Consider the following 24,572-nt stretch of genomic DNA (forward strand, 5'->3'; position numbering starts at 1 on the left):
AAATACTCTGCCTGGCAATGATGGCCCTTCATGGTCTGGTCCATGCTTAAACATCCAGCCTTGTCTCCTACTGCTGCCTTTCTCAAATACATGCCCGCCCCACTTTTATCTTACTAGTTAACTCTACATGTCATTCTAATTGCTGTCACTTTGCCTTTTCGCTCTTTTTTTTTTCCTCTCTCTTCCTCCTCCTGCCAGGAGTATCTTTCACACCCCTCCTCACATAGCCTCCAAGAAGCCAACTCCTCAACAATTCTCTCCACCCCAAACCCACATAGATGTTTTCATGGATGTTTTCATAAGACATTATAAATAGATAGTTCTATTTTCCCAACACACCAAATAATCTTTTATCTATCTGATTAATGTGATCTAACCCCCTTATAGACTGAGCTCCCTGTAGCCAGAAACCATGCTTTCTGTTTTTTTATCATGAACACCTAGGACAGAGCCAAGCAATTAGCAGATATACACCACATGTTTATTCCACACATAAATTAATGAATGTTACTGAATAATTTATCCAAGGCCAAAAGAAGAACTTAAACCTAACCCCTGTCTTCTTATTTAAAATTGCATTATTTTTATTGTACCTTATTCTCTTGTTTAAATATCAAGCTCTGCCTTGATTTTCGCCTTTAGAATTTGATCATGTGTTTGCATTTCCTTGGACTACTGATGAATAGGAAATAAGGCACTTTCAAGAACACACACACACACACACATATTCACAGACAACTGAGAAAGTTTACCACTGATAGACCAAGACTAAGGGAATTGATAAAGAAATGCTCTTTAAGAAAAAAAAATTCAGGAGGACTCTTTGAAGTAAGATGCCGTAGTGAACAAATAAAGTGACAAATATAAATATAAACAATATAAAGAATGATTACCTCCATACACTAATAATAACATTTAATGTGTGTATTTAAAAGGGCAAGGTTTAAACAGTGGACAAGAGCAGTATTTAAATTGAGAGGGCATTGGCTGAACTATGAGTCCTAAGATTCTTCTATTAGTTACAAAGAAGGTTCATATTTCCTTCTGAGAGGAATCCTGGGCCTGAGGTTGGTTTCTAGGGGAAGGTCGGGGTTTGATTAGTGATGTCTGCATGAGTGTGGCAGTAAGAGTCACAATTCATGTGCAGTAGATTTATCATTCCTGGTCTAAGTGATTTATTCTCATGGAATGGAGCTTTGCCTTTATTGAGGGGACGAGAAGGGTTTGAGCCAATTTAAAGACACAGAGCTGCATTTTTGCCTTCCTTCATCCTCAGGGATCTGCCTGTACATTGGCAGGAGTTTGATCTGACTAGTGAACAGGATTCACCAATGATCCACAGGTAAATATCTCCTTTGAGAAGTAAGAAATCATGACCTCATCTTCATTTGAGCCTCTGCTCATGAAAACCAGGGATTCATGGACTTCTGTAACCTGACCTCAAATCCCTCAGTGTGCAAATTCCCCTCTAACTCCATCCAGGGAAATGGGAAGGAAAGGAATCCTTGGAATAGAAGAGCAAAAAGGAAGGGTAAGAAAGGGCAAGGGAATCAGATAATGTAAGAGGGGATAAAGGCACGAGGAGGGGGGTGGGCTTGAAATAAAAACTGACTTGGGAGAAGGGTAAAAGGGAGGGAGAGAGTGCCCAGGAATTATTGATTAGATCCCTGGGGGTGACATACATCAGCTCTTGATTAGGTGTGAGAAGTTGACAGGCCTGAATTGCTTACAACTAATTAATGGCTGTGAGAAGCTTTGAAATCCTGGGATGAAAGCTAAAGGCTCTGCCTACAAAAACGAGATGGCATCCATGATTTAAACCGTTCACTGCTTCTGTGGATCCTCAGCGCTGGGAGGAGCCTGCTCCGTCGGCATCCTGACACTGTTTGTAGTTTGCTCCTGAGGGTGGCAGTTGCCTTCCTCTTCTGTTGCCCTGTCTCCCCCATCTCTCAGACTCCTCGCGGAGAGAGCTCAGTGTCTCCTGCTTCACTGAAAGAGCCACGGGTCTTCAGGATGCTCCAACATCAGATCCCCAATCTATTGAGGATTTGTCCATTTATTCTGGTTTTAATTCATTGTTTTTACTTGTCCCCCCCCCACCACACCCTGAATCCTGGATTCTCCCCTGTTTCAGTTAGAAGACCATCTATTTCAGTCACTGGTAAGCCATGAAGTTCTTAAGGAAGCTCTGGCCTTCTGAGCCAGTGGGGTGGGGAGAGTGCTGCCAATCTGATGTCAGATTAATGGCCAGAAAGTTTCCCTGATCAATGTGGTTGAGTGGCAGGGTGGGTAGTCCTGTTTTCTCCACAAGCCAGTGAAGAGAGGTGTCTTAGGCCCAGCCTGGATGTTACTTTCTCACTTGCTGTGGATTGAGGCCAGCCCAAATAGCTACAGAGCAGTGGGGATGGGAGAAGATTTCTCTTTGTTTCAGAGTGTCCGTTTCTGTTTTTGCACATACCAATCTGAAAACAGCCTCCTCAGGGAAATTCTGCAGTAAATTTGTCTGCAATGAAGACAGGGCAAGGCAGCAGGGTTTGCCGTAACTTTCTGGAGGAAATTAGCATGAACTATAGCTGCTTTAAGGACGAGAGGACAGGCAACAGGCAGGGAGATGCAGGATAGGCAATAAAGTGAGGATAAAAGGGAAAGCTTGTGCATGGGTTTCTGAATTCAAGTGTGAGAGAATTCCAGTGAGAAAGTGCTAGGCTGTCTTCAGACCTGTTCAGAAGATGGGGAACCTTATGCACATCTGGTGAAAACCACAGCACCTGAAGGACTTTACATACCACCAGGGAAATATACGTCTCTGTATAACGTCCCACGTACCTGCAGAAACTATAACACAGCTGGGGAAACCTCTATAAATCTGGAGTGCACGTGCATGCTAACTTGCTTCAGTCATGTCCAACTTTTTGCAACGCTTTGGGCTGCAGCCCACTAGGCTCCTCTGTCCATGGGATTTTCCCATGGGTAATATGACAAGAATACTGGAGTGGGTTGCCATTTCTTCCTCCAGGAGGTCTTCCCAACCCAGGGATTGAACCCACATCTCCTATGTCTCCTACGTAGGCAGGTAGATTCTTTACCACTAGCGCCACCTTAGAAGCCCCTAAATCTTGAGAACCATGAACGAAATTGGGGAATCTTTACAACTCTTTGCAGCCAAGAGCAGAACTCAAGGCTACACACAAAAGCAACCCTAGTTACCTGCTTGACACAGCTAAGCAATGCTTTCTCACAGCTGCTTATTTCAATGCTGGTACACACTGGGAAGAATACTAAGCCATCTGCATTGCCTAAGATGGGGGAGAGGCTCTCAAACTTTCTTACCCATCAGTACTACCTGGGAAGGCTGTTAGAAATACAGGTGCCAAGGTACCACCTTCAACTACTGAACCACATCTTTAGCCCTGGGATTGAGGGAAGAATATTTGTAACAGATGAGCTTCCTGCATGACAACATGGGTTCAATCCCTGGGTCAGGAAGATCTCTTGGAGAAGGAAATGGCACCTCACTCCAGTATTCTTGCCTGGGAAATCCCATGGACAGAGGAGCCTGGCAGGCTACAGTCCATGGGGCTCACAAGAGAGTCAGACATGGTTGAGCAACTAAACAGCACCAACACAAAAACACAACAAAGTCCGAGAAGCTCTTTGCACTTGTGTCTATTTTGAGGAAGATAACTGCCTCATTTTTCTTCAGAGGATTTTACAATCAGAGAGAAATTGATGTAGAGACAGATCCCAGATGACTTCACAGTTTGTCGTAGTGGAGTCAGATTCCCTGGTCTCGCTGCTGATCCCCTGTCCTCTCTGCTTAGGACACCATCTCCTAGGGTATATAACACATAAAGCCCCAAATCAAATCACGAAAGGAATAAAATAGAGGAGCAATGCTTGGAAACTCCACAAAAAATTAACTAAAGCATACTGGACCTGTCATCCATGTATGACACTTCCAGGGTTCAACCCTTGAAATCTGGCATCACTCTCCCCCAAATCTACCAGCAACAGTCTTGTGCTAAAGCCAAATTTTCTTTTTTTAATCTTTCAAAATTGTTTGTCGATGTTGATCCTCTTGACAGCAGTCTGATTTTGGGCTTTTGTAATGCTCACTGATTGATTCGGGGGTTCCCCAGCATCTGAACCCTATCTGTGTTTCTCAGTTTAATTTTCAAGATTTCCCAGTAATTCCCTGAGTTAGCCAGGGTTTTTTCAATAAATCCATTGTTTTCTCACATCAACCAGAGTTGGATTCTGTTGCTTGTGAATCGAATTCTTGACTAACATACCTTCCACACCCTCACATTCTTGGTTTTATTGCTATTCTTCTGTCCATTCTTTCTCAGACTCATCTGGGTGTTCCCCTAATCATCGTTGCTGTTGTTTAGTCACTGAGTCGTGCGAGACTCTCTTGGGACCCCATGGACCGTAGACCTCCAGGCTCCTCTGTCCATGGGATTCTCCAGGCAAAAATACTGGAGGGGGTTGCCATCCCGTTTTTCAGGGGATCTTTGCAACCCAGAGATTGAACCCAGGTCTCCTGCATTGCAGGCAGATTCTTGACCTTCTGAGTCACTAGGGAGGCCCACTAGAAAGTCCAAATAGAGACGAAAATAATACCTATATAGAACACTCCTGTTTAGGTACCATACTACCTTCTTTTGCAGAGATTACTTCGTTTTATTCTCAAAAAATATTTTGAAAATCTATGCTTATCATTTTTACTTTATAGTAAAGAAGCTCTAACTTTAGAAGACTAACTCAGTAGTTAGTCAATGTTGCCATTATCTTTCAAGACGAGGGTCTGGGGCTTGAGCTCAGGTCTGCCTGATGTCAAAACTGCCCAGCATAAACTCTTCCACAGTGAATGATGAGTCAAAAAAAAAAAAAAAAGAAAAGAAAAACTAAAGCTCACCATTATCTCCTTTTTGTCTAAGAAGACACAGATGGAAGCAAGTCTAGTTCAATTTGTCCTAGGAGTGAATGTCAGGTACTGTAGGCAAAAAAACTGATCAACCAAAATGAAATTTTTGATTTTTTTCCCCAATAGATCTTTTTATACAACACTCTACTAACAGGGTGCTTCTATTCTGGGAATAAAGATTTACAAAGATGAATATATAATTAGAAAATTGAATTTACAGTAACATCTAGCATTTGTTACCTTCCTAAAGAGCTTTTGCATATAGCCGCTCATTTAGAGGATCCACTAAAAGGGTTCAGATAATTCAGTTTGCAAATGCAGGGACCAGGAGGTGATTTTACAAGTATTCAAATACACTCAAGTTTCTGACAAAAGAAAAGAGTGACACGCTTACTTCTGGGGTTGGAATTCCATCACAGGGGGCCTCCAGTGTGCAGGTCCCGTCATTTACATGAATTATCCCACTTCATTTGGCAATAACTTGGTGACATAGGCATTATTATCTAACCCTCAGGTCACCCCCACTGTGAGGTGTCAAACTTTAATTAGATCCTTTTTGGAGCTTCTAGGAAAATATGCTTTACTAAAAAAGCAGCAACCTCCATTGCTCACCATTAGCATCTATGCAAGCCTTGCAAACACAGTTGGGAGGGAGTTACAAAGCAAGATATAAATAAGATAAAACAGATTTTAAATCCTCACGAAAATGTCCATTTTTCTCTGGGAGGATGGGTATCGTCACCGAACTCACAAATGAAGGAATGGAAAGGGAGGCCCTGTGGGTCTGCTGCTCTGGGAGAGAAAATAAAGCTCAGAGACGTTGGTGAAATTGCTAAAGCCACATGGGTAGAAAACGGAAAACTTGAGACTGAAACCTTGATCTTCTCATGGACTTCAGTAGCTGCCTCACAGTAATGGATTTTAATATACTGGAGTGCTTAATCTAATTAAATTGGAATTTGAGCAAATCCATGTCCGATGAGGACTCCTACAAATCAGAAGAAGGGGGTGATGTGAGGCAGGAAACCCCATTCCCGCCATGCACAACTCAAAGAGAATAGAGATAATTATTAGGAGGCAAGAGAGCAAAATGAGAGACACCACAGGGGACAAGGCAGAGTAAAGAGAAACTGTTTTCTTTGCAATTCTGTGACCGGTACCATGAGCAAGTTGAGTGACAGTCGCTCAGCCCTGTCCAACTCTGCAACCCCATGGACTGTAGCCTGCCAGGCTCCTCTGATTATGGGGTTCTCCAGGCAAGAATACTGGAGTAGGTTGCCATTTCCTCCTCCAGGGCACAAATACCATAGAGTAACACAAACCAGGCTACTTCAAAAAACATGACTTTGCTATTTGATAGTTCTGGAGGTCAGAGGTTGAAAGTCAAGGTGTTAGCAGGACTGTGTTTCTTCTGGAGGCTTCAGAAGAATCCATCTTCTTGTCTTTCCAGTTTCTAGTGCCTGGCCTATACCCCTTAGCTCATGGCCACTTCCTTCATCCCGAGAGACAAAAACGGTGCATCTCCCTTTGATCTTAGCTGGGAAAGATTTTTTGCTTTTAGGGACTTACGTGATTTGCTTGGATCAACTTATATAATCCAGGATAATCTTCCATCTCCAGGTCCATAACCCTGAGCACATCTACAAGCCATTTGCTCTCTCAGTTCACATGTTTGTAGGTTCCAGGTATTAGACTATAGGAATCCCTGAGAGGTCATTATTCTGTCTGCCACATACATATAAGCAGGGCCTGAGAAAATTGAAAATGAAAAGGGCAGGTACTGTTTGACCCTGTAGAAGTGAAAGTAAGGAAAACAGGGGGAGATGGAGGAAAATATGAGGCTGGACAAGATGGATGGACACATCTGTTAGAGCTAAAATGGGCCAAAGAAGGGGTGGATCCATGTTCTGTAGGACTGGAGGTTAAGTACGTTTTTGAAGCCCTCTAAGAAAGAGGATAAATAAATGTTAATGAAACTTGCTAAGGTCCATTTCAGGGCCTTGGAACAGGTTGCTGCATATGAAGTTTCTGGGAGCTTAAGTTTCATGAGCATTACAGCAGTCACCTCTGAGCCAGGGATAGTGGCAGACACTCTGCAGATAACATCTTAACTTACACTCTGCATCACTGGAAAATCTGATAAATTCCTGATAAAATCTGCAGCAGGAATCCAGAACCAGGCTGTGCGTGTTAGCAGCACACCCATCACGTCCTGCTACCCCCCCAAGAATGGAGCAGAGATCTCCAACCCCCCACCGAGCTCCACTGCTCATGCATGTTCACACCAAATCGTGTTTTTTTTTTTGTTTTGTTTTGTTTTTTCCTAAATTTTGCAATTATCTTGAAACACATACTCAAGCAACATTCCCTGTTGCAGAGGTGGGGAATGAGATAGAGGCCCAGAGCTCAGCTGTGAAGTGGGAAGATGAAACTCCAACAAAGAATTCAAGGCCAAAGCCCCTGGGAGCCCACAGGAAGCCTGGATGTCAGTAGAACCTTGGCAGTCTAGACCTTTCCCACTGGCCTTTTCTTATTACCATGCGGTCTTTTCTCGAATATTCCTCCTTTTATCTCCATCTCTTCCTATTCATCAGACTACCCCTGATTACTTGGTATTTATATATTCCCAGTTTGAAGCAGGGATATTTTGTTAGGCCTGATATATTATTAAGAGTTAAAAACAAACATCCCTAACTCCAAAGCTGAATTTTACATATTGCCACATTTTACCCCAATTCTGACTTTTACTTCTTACTTTGAACCTCAACCTGGCTTCTAAAAACAGGATTATGTTCTAGAATCAGATGGAAGGAAAACATGGGATGAGGTTTACAGATAGAGTTTTCAAAAATTTTAATCATTTATTTATTTATTTATTATTTAGCCCAATGTATCCAAAATGGTATCATTTCAACAAGTAATCTATGTAATTTACTTTCTTGGGTGCTGAGTCTTACAAATCTGGTGTGTATTTTATGCTTCTAACACACCTTGATTAGAGCTAGGCATATGTCAAGTGTCCAGTCTTGATCTGTGGAGAAGGCAATGGCAACCCACTCCAGTACTCTTGCCTGGAAAATCTCACGGATGGAGGAGCCTGGTGGGCTGCAGTCCATGGGGTCGCTAGGAATCAGACACAACTGAGCGACTTCACTTTCACTTTTCACTTTCACGCATTGGAGAAGGAAATGGCAACCCACTCCAGTGTTCTTGCCTGGAGAATCCCAGGGACAGCAGAGCCTGGTGGGCTGCCATCTATGGGGTCACACAGAGTCGGACATGACTGAAGCGACTTAGCAGCAGTCTTGATCTGTGACTAGTGACTGCTAGATGGAACAGCACTGATTTAAAGATTTGGCAGATTCAGGCTTGGGGTGTGTGTGTGTTTGTCAGGATATAAGGAATGCCTGGTTGCCTCTTTTGGGCGATGTCGACAGCCATTTATGATCATTGTTTAGATGTATTAATTCACTAGGGCTTGCAAAGTGGTGATATTTCATCCTTCGACCTTCATTTATTATCTACAATACTGCTCTAAAGACATACGCCCCAACCTCGACCTGAAATAACAGTTCACGTAGGAAAAGAGCAGCATAAATAGTATTTGATCTCTGTCCTTTATTTACCATTTTGAAAAAGCAGATGCAGTTTTTGTAGCTCTCCTTAGAGTGCGGGGCACATGTGAGGGCTGGGCTGGAGGTGAGGGTGAGAAGCCAGGTGGGAGTGGGGGTGACGGGAGGCTCCGGAATGATGGGGGTGGGGGCAGAATGGAAGGGAGAGAGGGTCTGTTCAGTGTGGGGTGAGGGGTGTGGAATAGCTCCAAGAGGACTATCCCACAATTATCAGCATTAAAGATGAGAAAAATGCTGTATATTCACCGTGGTTGAGTAGACCAGGTATTTTCTTTATCCCAACCCAGGAAGGAAGGATCTCATTATCTTCCACTTGCAAGTCCACAACCAGAAGGAAGGAAGCAAAGGGCATTGCGTTTCAGGCTCCCCTGGGGAGACAGTTCTGCATTTTCACCGAGGGAGAAGGCTAGAGACTGGGGCTTTGAGTCCAGGATGGCATAGCCGTAGCTTCAGATCAAAAGGTCGGTTTGTGAGCTAGGGAAAAGTTGGTAACCGGGGATATCCACGAGAGCCGGAGACCCAGGCCCTAGTGCACACCGTGCCCTTATCAGAGACCTCAGTGGGGTACGGAGAAAACTGGACACCAAGACCCGCGGTCTTTAACCAAGGCTCTGTGACTGGGCCTGTGGTCAGTGGGAGGGCCCCTGAGGTGATGGAGGTTCAAGATGGCGGAGAATTCAGGGGCAGCAGCCACCCCATGGAATAGGAGGTGGAGGCTAACGGTAGTGGTACGAACCTTGGATTAACAATTTAAGGCCCTGCACCCTTTTTCCAGATAACTTCTAAGTGCTAGGATTTCTGTTTTCCACAGTTGTTAAGAGCACAGATTCTAGAACTAAAACTCCTGGGTTCAGTGTCAGCTTCTCTGTTTACCCTGTAGGCTTAGCCTGAAAACCTCTTGTGCCCCCATATCTAGCAAAACAGACACAAATAATAGGACTTACTTCACAAAGTGATTCTGATGCTAAGTGAGTTTATAGAGATAATACAGTGTAGTGCCTGAAACTTAGCAAGTGCTACGAGTTTATCATATTTCATTAATTATGATACAATAATAATATTAATATTAACACTTCATAACCTTAGGGAGATGAAAGTGTCACTAAACATAACAGACTTTGATGTATCTTCTTGACATATTGAAGCTAGGTTTAATTTAACTTGGAAAACAATGTAATTAGCTTTTGTCTCTGGCAATTGTGGATTAAATTCAAGGCACTACAGCACATTATCTGGCTACAAAGCACCATTTATATAGTTTGCTCCCACATCAGAACTGCAGAATTAAAACTGCTCCTTCAGAATGCTCTGATCTGTGCACCAAAATATCTCAGGGGCCATCACTGGAGTCTGGGGAAGGGGAACATCCTGATGATCCAAAAATGTCTTTAGAAAAAGAATATTGTGTGTGTTGGAGTGGGGGTGCGGTAAGATTGAGGGTGGAGCGAAAGTGGGAAGACATCATGTACTAAAAGATAGAAGGAGTGAGTCTGAAATGTACAGAAATTTGGGAAAAAATTGTGGGATTCTAAGAATGGTTTCATGCCCAGGAAATTGCAGTGTGAGGGCGTAGAAGAGGAGCTCTAGGATTTCCATCGTGCGGTTGACAAGTAGAAGCGTTCACTGCAAAATCACGACTTAGGAAGTGGCTCTTGTGGAGCCTGGCCTCACAGCTGACTTTTACAAGGTCTTTGGAGAATTCCATTTTTGACACTAGTTTTTAATAATATCTGGATGAAAGGGTAAAGGACCAAGACAATGCCACCAGGGGGTACTAACAGTGGTATTTAAAAAGGACAGAAAGAAGGTCTTAACAAATGGAGGCAGAGGGCTCTGATTCACAGAGATGAATCCCCCATCCACCCCGCCCTGGGTTCTGCAGGAAGACAGGAGAGTGATGGGGCCTTGGCATGCACACAGAATGAACCCTCTTTCCCCTGCCCTTCCTTCTGCAGCCTCACCTTCCCTCAGCTGGAGCTATAGCAGCTTAGAGCTGAGTGTCTATACACAGTCTCAGTTTGCTCGTATCTATTACTTGGAATCAATAATGATAGATCCAGCTTGGGGGTGAGCTTAGGCATGGTTGTTTGTTGTTGTTTAGTCACTAAGTCCTGTCTGATTCTTTGTGACACTATGTGCTGTAGCCCACCAAGCTTCTCTGTCTGTGGGATTTCCCAAGCAAGAATACTGGAGTGGGTTGCCATTTCCTTCCCCCAGGAGATCTTCCTGACCCAGGGATCGAACCCACATCTCCTGCACTGGCAGGCAGACTCTTTACGGCTGAGCCATCAGGGAAGCCAGCCGTAGGCATTACTCATACACCAGTGCCTGGTGGTTGAGTCCATAGGGTTGGGAATCTGCCCAGTGTCCCTGTTTGATACTCTAGTCTTTTATCACAGTTAGTCATTTGTAGGGATGTTAACTCCTTATCAGCCCTTGCCAGTGTTCTCTCTCAATAATTGTCCCAGTATTCTTGGGACAACATCGGTAAGCCAATCTTCTTGGCTATTGTCTTCAGTTCTGCTGGGAATACAATATCCGTCTGGAGCTAAAGGACACTGCCTAGTGATCTCATGCATTTGCTTATAGAAACCTGCCAAGTCCTCAAAGGGATACTTCTCCAACCACTGACTTGACTGACATAGTTGTAGGAGGCTCTGTCCAACTGAATGGTCCTACCCCTAGGACTCGGCTTTGCCACTTCTGTTCCTGCCCCACTCTCTCCTTCATGTGGGACTCTTACTTGTTATCAGTGCCCTGGATTTGAAAAACTTGACCTTCATTTGCTTTCTGGTCTCTCTGAAATCTAGGATGCAAATGTAGTTTATTTTCCTCCATGCTCCTTGGTCAATGGATTCTAAGATCACTATCTCCCCCTTCCTCCTAGGAAAGAATGCAGTATCCAGTGACTGTTTGTTGAGTGCATGAATGAATGAACATTGAATGAATGAATGAATATTGAATGAATAGATTAGGGGAGTTGATGGAAAATCAATTTGATCAACAGCCCAAAGAAGAAGGTGAAGTAAGATATACTAAAAACATTAAAAAACAAAAGCTAAACAAAATTCCATGATTTTAATTCCTTCCAGACTTTGAATTGAGTGCATGCTGCAGGTTCCTTATTAAATCAAACCCTTAGAATTATGGGGAAAAATATACAGCAATGATTTTTAAACCTCTGTAGCACTTTCCAGGGAACAGAAAGTACTCACAGCCAAAACAACAGCCTACAAAGAATGGCATCCAGTGACCCAAGTCCTTTCACTCTTTCCCGAAATTTATGGTCTGAAATTCACTGTACCCTTTCTGAGAACTTGCTATTTCTCCCATACCCCACACTTCTGTGGGTGGGTAAGAACTTGCAAAAAATGCAGTGAACTGTGAGAGGATACTCAGAATTTTTGCCTACCCTATGGAAAATATTGAGCTATAAGATGAAAGGGGTTGTAAATCGCAGGGAAGAAGTGTCCTTGAGCATATCAGGTTGGTGAAGAGAGGAGGAGGAAGGGTCCTAGAGCAGGAGGGAGCATGACGGTGGGTCTTAGTACAGAGAATGAGGAAAGGGCTAGAAAAGTACCCATAGGCTTGTTCTTGTAGGACCTGTTAACCTCTGCCAATGGGTGAATTTTAAGCAAGGAGGAGGACTGGCAGATATTTCCATGGTTAGCTGGGCATGTAAAAACTCACTCTCTGCTGTTTAGCAATGGATTGGCCATGGTACTCTGCAATTACAGAGAAGGATGATCATCTAGGCCAGAAATAAGTGATCTTAGTGAGTGTGGAGAGGCAAAGATAGAAATATACTAGAGGGTAGTCAGAAGGTAGAACGGACAAGATGGTGGAAGGAGGGAAAAGTGTGTTCAGAGATTGTGGTGATGAAGTTGTCAGAGAAGACGGAGAGAGGAAGCCAGAGGGGGAGGCAGGGTGAGATCTCAGAGTACCTTGCTTGCCATGCTGACGTTTGAACTTTATCCTGTAGGCAACAGGGAGCCATTTAAAGGTTTAGACCAGAAAGTGATTTGCATATTGGAAAGGTCACTCTGACAGGGTACGGAGGATAGAGAGCGAGAACGCAGAGCCAGGGAGACCTACTGGCAGAGTCTTATAATTGTCTGAGTGTGGAATGACAAGTGTCTAAATTATGGCAGGAGTGAGGAGATGGAGACAAGAAACTGAGAGCAGAAGTGTTAAAAAGATGGAGTTGTGTTGACTGGCGAGAAGATTAAACACGATGGTGACACCATAAAACTCGATGGGGAGCCTGGAGAAGAGGGCCAAAGAGAAAAAGTTCATTTGTTCAAAAAGTTATGGACAAGACACTGTGCTAGGCACTAGGAATATGTGTTGAATAAGGAAAATACTTTCCCTCTGGACCTCATAGTCTAGTGGAAGAGACAGAGATTGGACAAGCAAACACATGTATTAATCATGAGTTGCAAGAAATTCTGTGAAAGAAAGCAACTATACAGTCCTTGGAATTCTCCAGGCCAGAATAATGGAGTAGGTAGCCTTTCCCTTCTCCAGGTCCTCTTCCCAACTCAGGGATCGAACCCAGGTCTCCCACATTGCAGGCAGATTCTTTACCAGCTGAGCCACAAGGGAAGCCTAAGAATCCTGGAATGGGTGAAGTGAAGTGAAATGAAGTCACTCAGTCATGTCCGACTCTTTGCGATCCCACGGACAGTAGCCTACCAGGCTCCTCCATCCATGGGATTTTCCAGGCAAGAATACTGGAGTGGGCTGCCATTTCCTTCTCCAGGGGATCTTCCCAACCCACGGATCGAACCTGGGTCTCCTGCATTGCAGACAGACATTTTACCGTCTGAGCCACCAGGGAAGCCCTAGGCTACTGGAATGGGTAGCCTATCCCTTCTCCAGGGGATCTTCTTGATCCAGGAATTGAACCTGGGGTCTCCAGCATTGCAGGTGGATCTTCACCAACTGAGTTATCAGAGAAGCCCAAAGAAAGCAATAGGTGCTATAATAAAGGACGACAAGGAGTAGGAGTAAGTGGCCTATTTTAGACAAGGTGGCTGGAGAAAGCTCTCTGAGAAAGTAATATTTAAGTTAATACCTGAAGAATGTGAAATATTCAGGGAAAGGACTTTCCTGGTAGAGAGAACAGCAAATATGAAGGCATGTAAGCTGGAAAGTGCTTGGCTGGTTTGAGAAACAAGAAGGCCCTGTGCCTGCTGAGGATTGAATAAAGGGTGGGGAAGGAGTGATGGGATGGGTGGGTGGGCAAGAGTTAGATCACTCAAGAGGGTGAAGGCCACGGATTTTGTAGATTGTGTATTTTGCTTTCAGTGCTGCTAGATGCTGGGCTTCCCCAATGGCTTCAGGGTAAAGAATCTGCCTGCAGTACAGAGATGATGGTTCAGTTCCTGGGTGGGGAAGATCCCCTGGAGAAGGACATGGCAACCCACTCCAGTATTCTTGACTGGGAAACCCCACAGACAGAGGAGGACAGAAGAGCCTGGAAAGCTGCAGTCCACAGGGCTGCAAAGAGTTGGACATGACTGAAGCTACTGAGCATGCATGAATGCACTACTAGATGTCATTAAACTGAATTAAATCGCAAAGTCGTATGAACTGATTTAGATTTTAAATTGATCACTCTGCTTACTCGGTGGAGAATGGAATTAAGCAGGACAAGGGAAGAACAGATTTTATTGCAATAGTGAGAGATTTTGGAGCTTGGCTTAGGGTGGTGACTACAGAGCCAGAGAAAAGAATATGACTTAACAGAGATCTAAATGTTATAACTGAAGGATCTTGGGATGAATAAATGGATGGACAGACAGATGGAGAGGGGGAAATCAAGGATGAGAACATGAGAGTCTGGGTTGAGCAACCAAGTGACTGTAATCCTTCTAACTGAAAGGAAAAAGACAAGGGAAAGAACACTTGAAAGCTAAAAATCTGTATATCTAATGTGATATTTTCATGGGAAGGGGTAGCATGGGAATCAAACATACATAGCTTAGATAAGGGAACTTGATTAGAAAACATGAGTTAATTGTGAACTAATATTTGTTAAGTAGGTGAAGTAATAAATCAATGAATCATTGGGCAATAGTTATTGAAATTCCTGAAAACAGAGACTATTGCTCAGGGAATGGTTATCAGGTTTTTTTCTATCTGTGGAAAAAAAAAAAAAAAGAGCTATAGAGAGCAGTACTAGACTCACAATATGGGATGTGTTTATTGCTGAAGGATTAAAATGTTGCTGAGAATAAAGGGGGATCTGAGTTTGGGTTCTCAGCAAATATGCAGTAAATGTGAATATTATATTGATAGTTATAATCTGAACCAATTTTCACCAGTTTTCATCTTTTGGGCTATTCCTTCTTTCCTTCTTTATCACTAGAAAACTTTCCCTTACAGACTTGATGCCTTCCTGTTACAGGGCAAGAGAGCAGGGCCTGGGCTAGGTATTCCATGCTGTTGCTGCTAAGTTGCTTCAGTCATGTCTGACTCTGTGCGACCCTGTGGACTGTAGCCCACCAGGCTCCTCTGTCCATGGGATTCTCCAGGCAAGAATACTGGAGTGGGTTGCCATTTCCTTCTCCAGGGGATCTTCCCGACCCAAGGATTGAACCCAGGTCTCCCTCATTGCAGGCAGACACTTTAACCTCTGAGCCACCAGGGAATCTAAGCCATATTCAAAGAACTTCTGCTATCAGAAGTCCAGTTCATCTAGCAAGTTTTAGGAAAGGTTTGAATATCCTTTCAGTGTTCAGGCTGTCTGTTAGTAGCCATTTGGCAAACATCAAAGCAGGAAGCAACCCAGTGGTTCAGGCAATGTGCTTATTTTCACTTATACTGTGTTTTGTTAGGCAACATAAACAGGAAAATGTTATGCATAATTGCAAGACAAGCCTTTTAGTATCATTGTCACGTATATGACTGGCTTCAATTAATAGTTTTGTGGCAAAATGCTCAACAGGCATTTGAGTTTAAGACCCCTGATAAAACTTAACTGGCATCATAAACTCAGATTAGATATTGGGGAATGAGATCTGAGGAAACCTGAGTTTAGAAGTTGGGAATTCAGTAGAGCAGAGTCACTGGAAACCCGGTATTTGCTTTCTGGGTTTGAAGCCTGTACCAGGGGATCTGGGACACCAGAGTTTGAGTAGGACCACCTGCAGCTGAATGTGATCTTGATCTACCTATGTACTCTTTGAATGTCCCTTGTCAAAGTCAAGGTGAGTTACAGTGTCTAGGCTGGATACGGGTAAAGACGGAGAGGTTAACAGTTGTGTAGGGGTCAGCAACCGGGTTATCCAGAAGCAGACATCAAGACAGAGGTTGGGATGCAAGGGGTTTATTCGAGAGTAACACCTGTGAAAGAAAAGAAGGACACAGGTTGGAGCAGAGGGAAAAGTCAAACTACCATGTAGACTTGACTAAGACTTGGCCAACCCAGCAGAGAGCTCTGGAGTGAGTATTGTGCATCAGTGTGTAACACATTGGACCCAGATGGTCAAATCTTTATTTTCTGACCTTGTCCAGTCACTGGATTCAGGCTGCCCTGGGAAGAGGGGCTGGAACTGGAGCAAGGCAGCATGCTGCAGTGGAAGCAGACCCTGGAGAAGACTACAGCTGAAAGCTCTCTGCTGACTGTGCTCCCTGCAGCTCGACAGTAAGTCTTTCCTTAGAGAGGGATCTGGAGCACCTTCACGTTCACACAAAACATCAAAGAGGGAGATGATTCAATTACTGAAGCTTTAGCGTGCTCTCAGAGGTGGGCTTCCCTGATGGCTTGTGGTAAAGAATCTGCCTGCAATGCAACAGCTGCAGGAGATCTGGGTTTGATCCCTGGGTCAGGAAGATCCCCTGGAGGAGTGCATGGCAAGCCACTCCAGTGTTTTTACCTGGAGAATCCCATGGACAGAGGAACCTGATGGATTCTTACAGTCTACAGGGTCAGACAGGACTGAAGCGACTTTCTTCATTCATAAAATGGGTGTTGTGAAAATTGCTTTTATAATTGTATTTGAAAAACTGCTGCTTTACTTGGTCCTATTAGAGAAACAATAAGTTCAGATTTTGAGATCACTTTGCAGCCAGTGTCATCAAATGCCAAAATTGGTTCCAATGCAAAGTCTAGTATTAACCTTCTCAAATTCATACTCACATGCCACAAAGCACTTCTCCCATTGTGGAGAAAGAGTACACTTAAACAAGAATTAGGGTTTTGAGCTTCTCAGTGCTCTTAAAGCTCCTGGGTACATGGAGGAGATAGAGAGAGGAGGGATGAGGGCTTTGCTTTGGTAGGTGAGCAAAATTCTTACCGAGAGAATGACTTGATAGTCAGAGAAGACAGTCTTCACAGCTCTGAGTGCTGTAGGAAGTGATAGGGTCTCCAAGTTAACACACATTTTGAGCTTATTCTTCTAGATGGCTCGATGTCTCTTTCTCCACCTGAGGCAAGGACTCATGCTTGGAGTCTCATAAAATCCATCTGTCTCTTTCCTGTTTTCTTTTTACTCTTTGTTAATTTCTTCTCATGGACCTTATAGTTTGTATGGGGAAAGTCTGTGTGGGGAGAAGTTACCAGGCACTAAGTTTCAAGTTTCTTGTGGTTGTGGTGAGTTAGCCCCACAGCACCCGTTGGCCTTGTTGTCATTCAGATCTGGGACTGGATTAGCTTTGCCACTGCTTCAACCCCTGTTGATTCAGCCTGATCCTTCTGCCAGGATGGGTATCTGGCATGAGCATAGAGTTGGTAAAATGAGCTGAGTGGGATCACGTGAGTATGCTAATGGGGACGATGGGAGGGGATGATTACAAGGGATGTGGGTGTTGTGTAATTGGAAACATTGTTGGAGGAATAGTCATTGGGATTTTTGTACAGATGGATGGGTAGAAGATGGTTTTTGAAAATTGTAGATACTTCCAGACTCTTGTTAATGTCATCTTTTTTTTTTTTTTTTCCATCCTTCAAGTACAGGGCACATGATGACAATTATTTCTACTCTGCAGCTGTTGCAGAGAAATGATTGATGTGAGTGACACCTGAACAATGATTTTTACTTAAAATTTTTCCTAGTAAACATATTCTGAGCACTTACGGGCAAACTTTTAAAGTTGAAAGAAAGCTATTTTTTTTTTTTTTTGAGTTTAAAAGTATCAGTAGGTTAGAAAGGACACAAACTTAAATGCAAGAAGACTACAGGAGCCAAGACTACAGTAAGCCAAATGATTTCTTTGGATATTGCTGTTACTCGTTTGTGTTGTATAAATTCAGTATTTATCCAATATTTTATAAAGACAAAAGTAAAAAAAATAGGAAACTATATTTTTCTACAAATAAGTATGGTGTTAAAGAAGACAGCAAAAAGAAATGGCTCAGTGTTTGGATGTAATATTTCTAAAGTCAACAGTCTCTTCTGTGCATACCATAGTACGAGGATGACAGGAAAAGCTCAGGTTTGAGTTACAAGTCTCCCTCAATTATGGTCTTAACCCTTCCCTTGAGGCCCAATAGGAAGACTCACGAGTGGAAGTAAAGACAGTGGACTTGGTTTCTTGCCCAGTTTATGCCCTTACTCAGTGTGCAATGCACACTGCTTCCTTGGCCTCCCATCTGTAAAACAGAAGGGTTGGGCTGTGGAAGTGCTAGTCGCTCAGCCGTGTCTGACTCTTTGCAACCCCATGCAGCCTTCCAGGCCCTTCTGTCCATGGAATTTCCCAGCAAGAATACTGGAGTGGGTTGCCATTTCCTTCACCAGGGGATCTTCCCAGCCCAGGGATCGAACCCAGGATCTCCTGCTCTGCAAGCAGATTCTTTACTGTCTGAGCCACCAGGGAAGCAGCCAGGAATCACACATTTCTTTCAGAGCTGCCATTTTTGAATCTACAATGCACGGTGCATCTTTGGAGATGTTTTGTGGAGACGCCAACCTAGAGGGAAGAGAAAGGGTTTTGGAGCAGTGAAGAAAGAACTCAGAACCTTACTCTGTGTTTCACTTGCTGAGTAATTAGTCTCTGGCTCTCAGATCCTCAAGTCCCTCATTCTGAAAATGGAGAAAAGCACAACTCCTTGAGAGTTGTTCATGAAATGTTACATATAAAGCAGCTGGCACAGTGTCTGGTACATGAGAGCTATGCCAAAAAAGAGGCTGTTCTATGCTTTAATATTCCCATAAATCCTCCGCGGAGTCCAAATCACATAGCCATCTTTCTCTCTCCCTCTCTCTCCTCCTTCTCATTCTAGATTTTCATGCTTTCAAACCCTCTCCTCTTCTACTTTACAAATGTGCTTCTCCAATTTTTCTCATAAGGTACCTTATTTCTGTGGAAGCTGAAAATCATATATATTGGCTAAGGGAGTCATCCTTCTCAGACATTATGGCAAGTTGAGATAGACAAGAAGAAAGGCAGGAAGAATAATAGCTTGGTAAAAGACTGTTAAGAAAATCTTTGGAAAGTAACAATAACCCAAAGAAATAATGAAATTCCAGATACTAGCATACTAGTGGTGGGAATTTGAAGGCAAAAGGAGTCTCCCTTCCCTCCTTCAAAACATATGGCATAGGCCATCCCCCATTCTGCTTTTGCAATGCACGGTCTTCCTCCACCCCACCAGAGATCAGCCAAGAACAGAAAAACAGAGGGTCGAAATTCTAGAAGGTACATAAAGGTAAGGTACTGTGTCCGGGGCAATTTAATTGAGAATAGTTCAACAACACGGATCTCATTCGGAACAACTCAGGCTCCCACTACTAAGACCTCAGGTCAACAAGGTGATATCTCTGCAAGGGCACCTAGAGGTTTTGGGTGAGCCCTTCTGCCACTGGCTTGGAAGCCAATAAATGGGTTTATCTGAGCCCTTTTTCTGCAATACTCCATCTCCCCCACCGCCTACAACCCTGCCGTTGGATTTCTGAATGTACTCCCTGGTAAGCATTCTATTTCCCTCCTGAATTTCTTGAGGCAATCCTCCCCTGACCTCTCTATCTGGTTCTTTATAACCTCCTTCCTAGACAATCTTCACAGGTTTGTTTTTACCTGAGGCCACAGAATGACATCCTGATGCCATGGATCTATCTCTGAGCTGGTTCCCAGCTAATTTCAGTTATGAGCATTTACCTAGATTCTTGTTGTGTTTACTGTTCCACAGATTTGACCTTCTCTCTTGGTTCATACCAGTCTAAACCAAGCCTAAGTCTGATAAACTCTTTTTAGTTGATACACAGTAAACTATTAGTTACATCAGGTACAAAAGAAAGTTTTTCAATGTCTCGGAAGAGCTTTCTGTTGTGATGGAGAAGGCATGGACTCGGAAGTCTAGGTTTCAATCCTAACACTGGTATATATAAAGAATATGATTGGTATTCTTTCACTTAGACAGGTGCATGTAAGCTTCACCATTTCCTTATCTGTACTGTGTATTTTACTTTTGTTAGTTTAATGTTTCCTCACTGAAGGCTATTAAGGCTGAGTATTTTTAATATTTATTCCTAAGTACCATCATCTATCGAGTGATAATCTTTGTTCAAACTTCTCTTGCCTATAGTGTCTCAAACTGTGAGATCAGCTTCTCATAAGGCGGTAATTGTACCTGGTGCTTAAAATGTGAGTCATTCTATACAAAGCCCATTTCAAGTTCAGAAACTTTAGGATCGGAATGCTTTCTCATTGAAGTTAAATGAACACTATGGAAGTATTTCTCTCCCTGTGAATCTTGAGCTTATGTTGGAGGGGGAAGTACAACATATATGGAGAAGTGTTTCTTTCTCTTAAATAGAAAAATTTGTCAGCAACCTGAAAAGCATGACCTCCCACCCCTCACTCACACAGGTTAAACAATTTCAGGACTTTCCATAACAAGTTTGGCTCATGTATCGCACAATGTCAAGATCCCGAGGTCCACTGATCACTTTCTTTTACATCATCATCAATCATTTTATGTTTTAATGCATTCTCTGATGAAATAAGTGATTACTTGGCTCAATATTTCTTTTGACTTATATAAACATTTCATTACTTGCTCTTAGTCTGTGGGTTTAGCAATTTAGTTTGTGTGTTTGTATGTGGGATGATTCTTGGCGTAGATTGATTAAGGGATAATTCAATACTTTGTATTAAGAATATATAATAAAGAACCTAGTGTTTGGAGTTCAAACCCTATATTTGTACTTTACCAGTTGTGTAACTTGGAGCAAGTAGAAAACTCTTCTGGTCAATCTTTGTCATCTGTAATTTACAGATATGGATATCTGACTCAGAGATTTCTTGTTGGGATTGAATGAGCTAATGCATACAAAATTCCTGGTGCAGGGTCCACCACATTTTCAATAAACCTGATACTTTTCTTATTTCTTAATAATTTGTGCATTTTGAGTGCATTTTAGTTAGTCTATTCAAATTGTGTTGTCCCCAAACTCACTTCAGAGGAGGTTGCTGCTCTCAAAACAGGCAGAAGACTCATTAGACCACGGAACCATTGTCTGCTAAGGTGTAGGGGTCCTTCCAGGAAGACCAAACCATATTGGCTAATCTGGAGTCTTCTGGATAATTAACCACATGTAATGTACACATTGTTTTTTCACGCCATTCACTTGCATAATCTTTAAATCTGAGAACAGACTGTATTCCCTAGGTGAATAATAAAACAGACTTTATTCTAAAATAGTTTTACTTGTTTTTAAACTAGGTTACTCTTATTTTAAAGGGCTCCCCAGGTGGTGCAATGGTAAAGAATACACCTGCTAATGCAGGAGATGCAAGAGATGTGGGTTGGATTCCTGGGTCTGGAAAATCCCCTGGAGTAGGAAATGGCAACCTGCTTCAGCTTTCTTGTCTGGAGAATCCCATGGACAGAGGAACCTGGCAGGCTAGAGTCCACGGGGTTGCAAAGAGTCAGACATGACTGAGCATGCATGCAATGAATTCTTATTTTAAAAACATAATCATAATTTATTGTAAGTACCCTTTTAGACTTATTTAGATATAGACATGTCCCATATATCATGCCTGCACATATATTAAAAGAGAAAAGATTACACAATAAATTGGTTAAGGTGTTCTTAAAACATTTTGTACTTGAATCTGAGTCTTGTAAATCACTCTCTGTCTCAAATCTCTGTCATCTGGTTTTTTCTCACACAATATTGGCTTCTGGGCTTTCAAGTATATTGGTGAATAAACATTTCTTGAAAGAAGCTCAACTCTTGCCCTTAGAATTTTCCTTCAAGCCACTGACACTGAAAATTTTGGTGGTCATTCACAAGCAATAATAAGTATGTCCATTGGCTACTGGGTTTCCCCAAACATCTGACTTCAGAGATGTTTAAATGTGAGAAAAGCACAACAATTGTATCTTAGAGTCAATAAAATGCTGTGAGGATCAACAAAGATATGTTGAGTTAATGAAAGGTTGATGATGCTTCTGATTTGAAGTCCACACTGCAGGTTAACTTATAGAATACTAGAATCAGGGTGCTGATTGATTACATTTATAGCTTCCTAAGTGTCAACATTCAGAAAACTAAGATCATGGCATCTGGTCCCATCACTTCATGGCAAATAGATGGGGAAATAGTGGTAACAGTGGCTGACTTTATTTTTCTGGGCTCCAAAATCACTGCAGATGGTGATTGCAGCCATTAAATTAAAAGACACTTACTCCTTGGAAGGAAAGTTATGACCAAACTAGACAGCATATTTAAAAGCAGAGACATTACTTTGCCAACAAAGGTCCATCTAGTCAAGGCTATGGTTTTTCCAGTAGTCATGTATGGATGTAAGAGTTGGACAGTGAAGAAAGCTGAGCGCTGAAAAATTGATGTTTTTGAACTGTGGTGTTGGAGAAGACTCTTGAAAGTCCCTTGGACTGCAAGGAGATCCAACCAGTGCATTCTAAAGGAGATCAGTGTTAGGTGTTCATTGGAAGGACTGATGTTGAAGCTGAAACTCCAATACTTTGGCCACATGATGTGAAGAACTGACTCATTTGAAAAGATCCTGATGCTGGGAAAGATTGCGGTCAGGAGGAGAAGGGGACGACGGAGGAGATGGCTGGATGGTATCACCGACACAATGCACATGGGTTTGGGTAGACTCCGGGAGTTAGTGATGGACAGGGAGGCCTGGTGTGCTGTGGTTCATGGGGTTGCAAAGAGTCAGACACTACTGAGCGACTGAAATGAACTGAACTGAACTGAAGTGTCAGATACCTTAATGATGGGAAGGCTTGTGAATAGCTTGGGATTTTGCTTTTTTGAAGAAATATAAACAGACTCCAGCCTCTTCTGAGGCAGCCCCCAGCAGCAAGAGACTCTTCTAATAAGAGATTATGTGCTTTGATTCCTGGTTTCTAGAAATCTTTAGTGAAACACATTTAATAGGTGGTTTTCAGAGTAAAAGGGCCTAGAGTGTGTGGAAGATATTTATCAATGAATCTGAATCTTCTACTGAGGATTTTTTTGACATATGAAAATACTATATAAAAGATATCAATTGAGAGCTGCCAATGTTCACTTGCTTTGGAGACTGGACTACTTGGACTGACCCCTCTAGGATAGCTGGCATCACGGAGGTTAGCAAACAGAAACCTCCTTCAGATTTTTCTAACAAATGTAGTGGTGCCAAGGTGGGCACCTCATGAAATGTGTATTCTTGCACATTCCTCTTTTTATATCATTCACAAAGACACTTAGTCTGTTATACTTGTTTTTTAAAAAATTAATTAATTAATTTTAATTGGAGGCCACTTAGTTTGCACTAACTGCATCTTGCCACACATGCAGCCCACCAAGAGGAACTGGGTTTGTCAAAATTCATTCAGGTAGACTAATGCAAACCAGGATGGTGATTTTAGTAATGGAAAGAGGAAATATCCAGCGCTGAAGCTGACCGCCACTCGGGAAACCAAGAGAAGGTCAGCCTGGCTCCAGTTGAAGTGAGTACTACTAATAATGATGATAGTGAAGACGACAGGGTGGTCTGCTATTTGCCAGGCACGATGCTAATTGTTGTCCATTATTAATTCATTTATTCTTCATAACAATTTTGGGGGGATTGTTGTGGCTGACGATCACACCCAGCTCTCTCACAAATTCAATCTACTAATGAAAACTCAATTCTATAAGACAGATGGCTTTTTGATCCACTCTTTAAAAACATTTAAAATCAATAAAACAGCAACACTTAATGACACTGGACAAAATATTTTCTTGTGATGTCTTAAAAGTCTTAAACTTGAATGAACTATTTTTGTGTTGGCAAATTCTATCCTTGTCTTGTCTACCTGCATCCGTATTTGAAATTAGGAGGTTCACATTCTCATTTTTTTTCCCCACCTAATTTCATATTGTAAACATGTTTTCATGTGTCTTGGTTTCAATGAACATTTTAAACCGAAAGTCCCCGAATGCTTTCTTATGGTAAACAGTGAGTTGGTCTCTAATTCTTGCTCTTGCAGATGTCACTTGCATTTGTTTCCAGACTCTGGAATCCCAGGGGCATATTTTTCAAAGGTCCATCCTGACAGCAATTCCTGAGACGTGAGATCTGACTCTCTGTGTCCCACCCTGGCTTGGGAGCCTCTTGCCATAAATAGTACCAACTCTAGTGAAACAGGGGGTCCTGAAGGGAAAACCTGAAAGTTATGTTTAGTTTTAGTCTTCAAAGTGGTGACTTATCAAAGACTTGTACTGGTTGTGCTTGAGAAGATGGTGCCTGGTACACGTTCAAATATGTCTTGCTCAAACTTTTGATTGTTTTCTGAATTATTATTGAGCATTTTCACCAAGAACACTGAGTGGTGAAATTTCAAGTCCCACAGCCCACTGCGTCTCTAATTATAAATAAATGGTCTCAATTCTGCTCCTCCTAGAGCACTGCTTTTATGAATTAATCAGCACAACCATCCATCCCTGACTCCTCTGTCTTTTTCCTGGAGAAACTACAGGACTTAACTCTCCTGGGAAGGGCACTGGTATCCATGGAGACAAACCCACCCTTTCTACATCCTTTGAGACCCCGTCTGATGACCT

Source organism: Bos indicus x Bos taurus, chromosome 13, assembly GCF_003369695.1.
Source record: "Bos indicus x Bos taurus breed Angus x Brahman F1 hybrid chromosome 13, Bos_hybrid_MaternalHap_v2.0, whole genome shotgun sequence".
Classification (NCBI taxonomy): domain Eukaryota; kingdom Metazoa; phylum Chordata; class Mammalia; order Artiodactyla; family Bovidae; genus Bos; species Bos indicus x Bos taurus.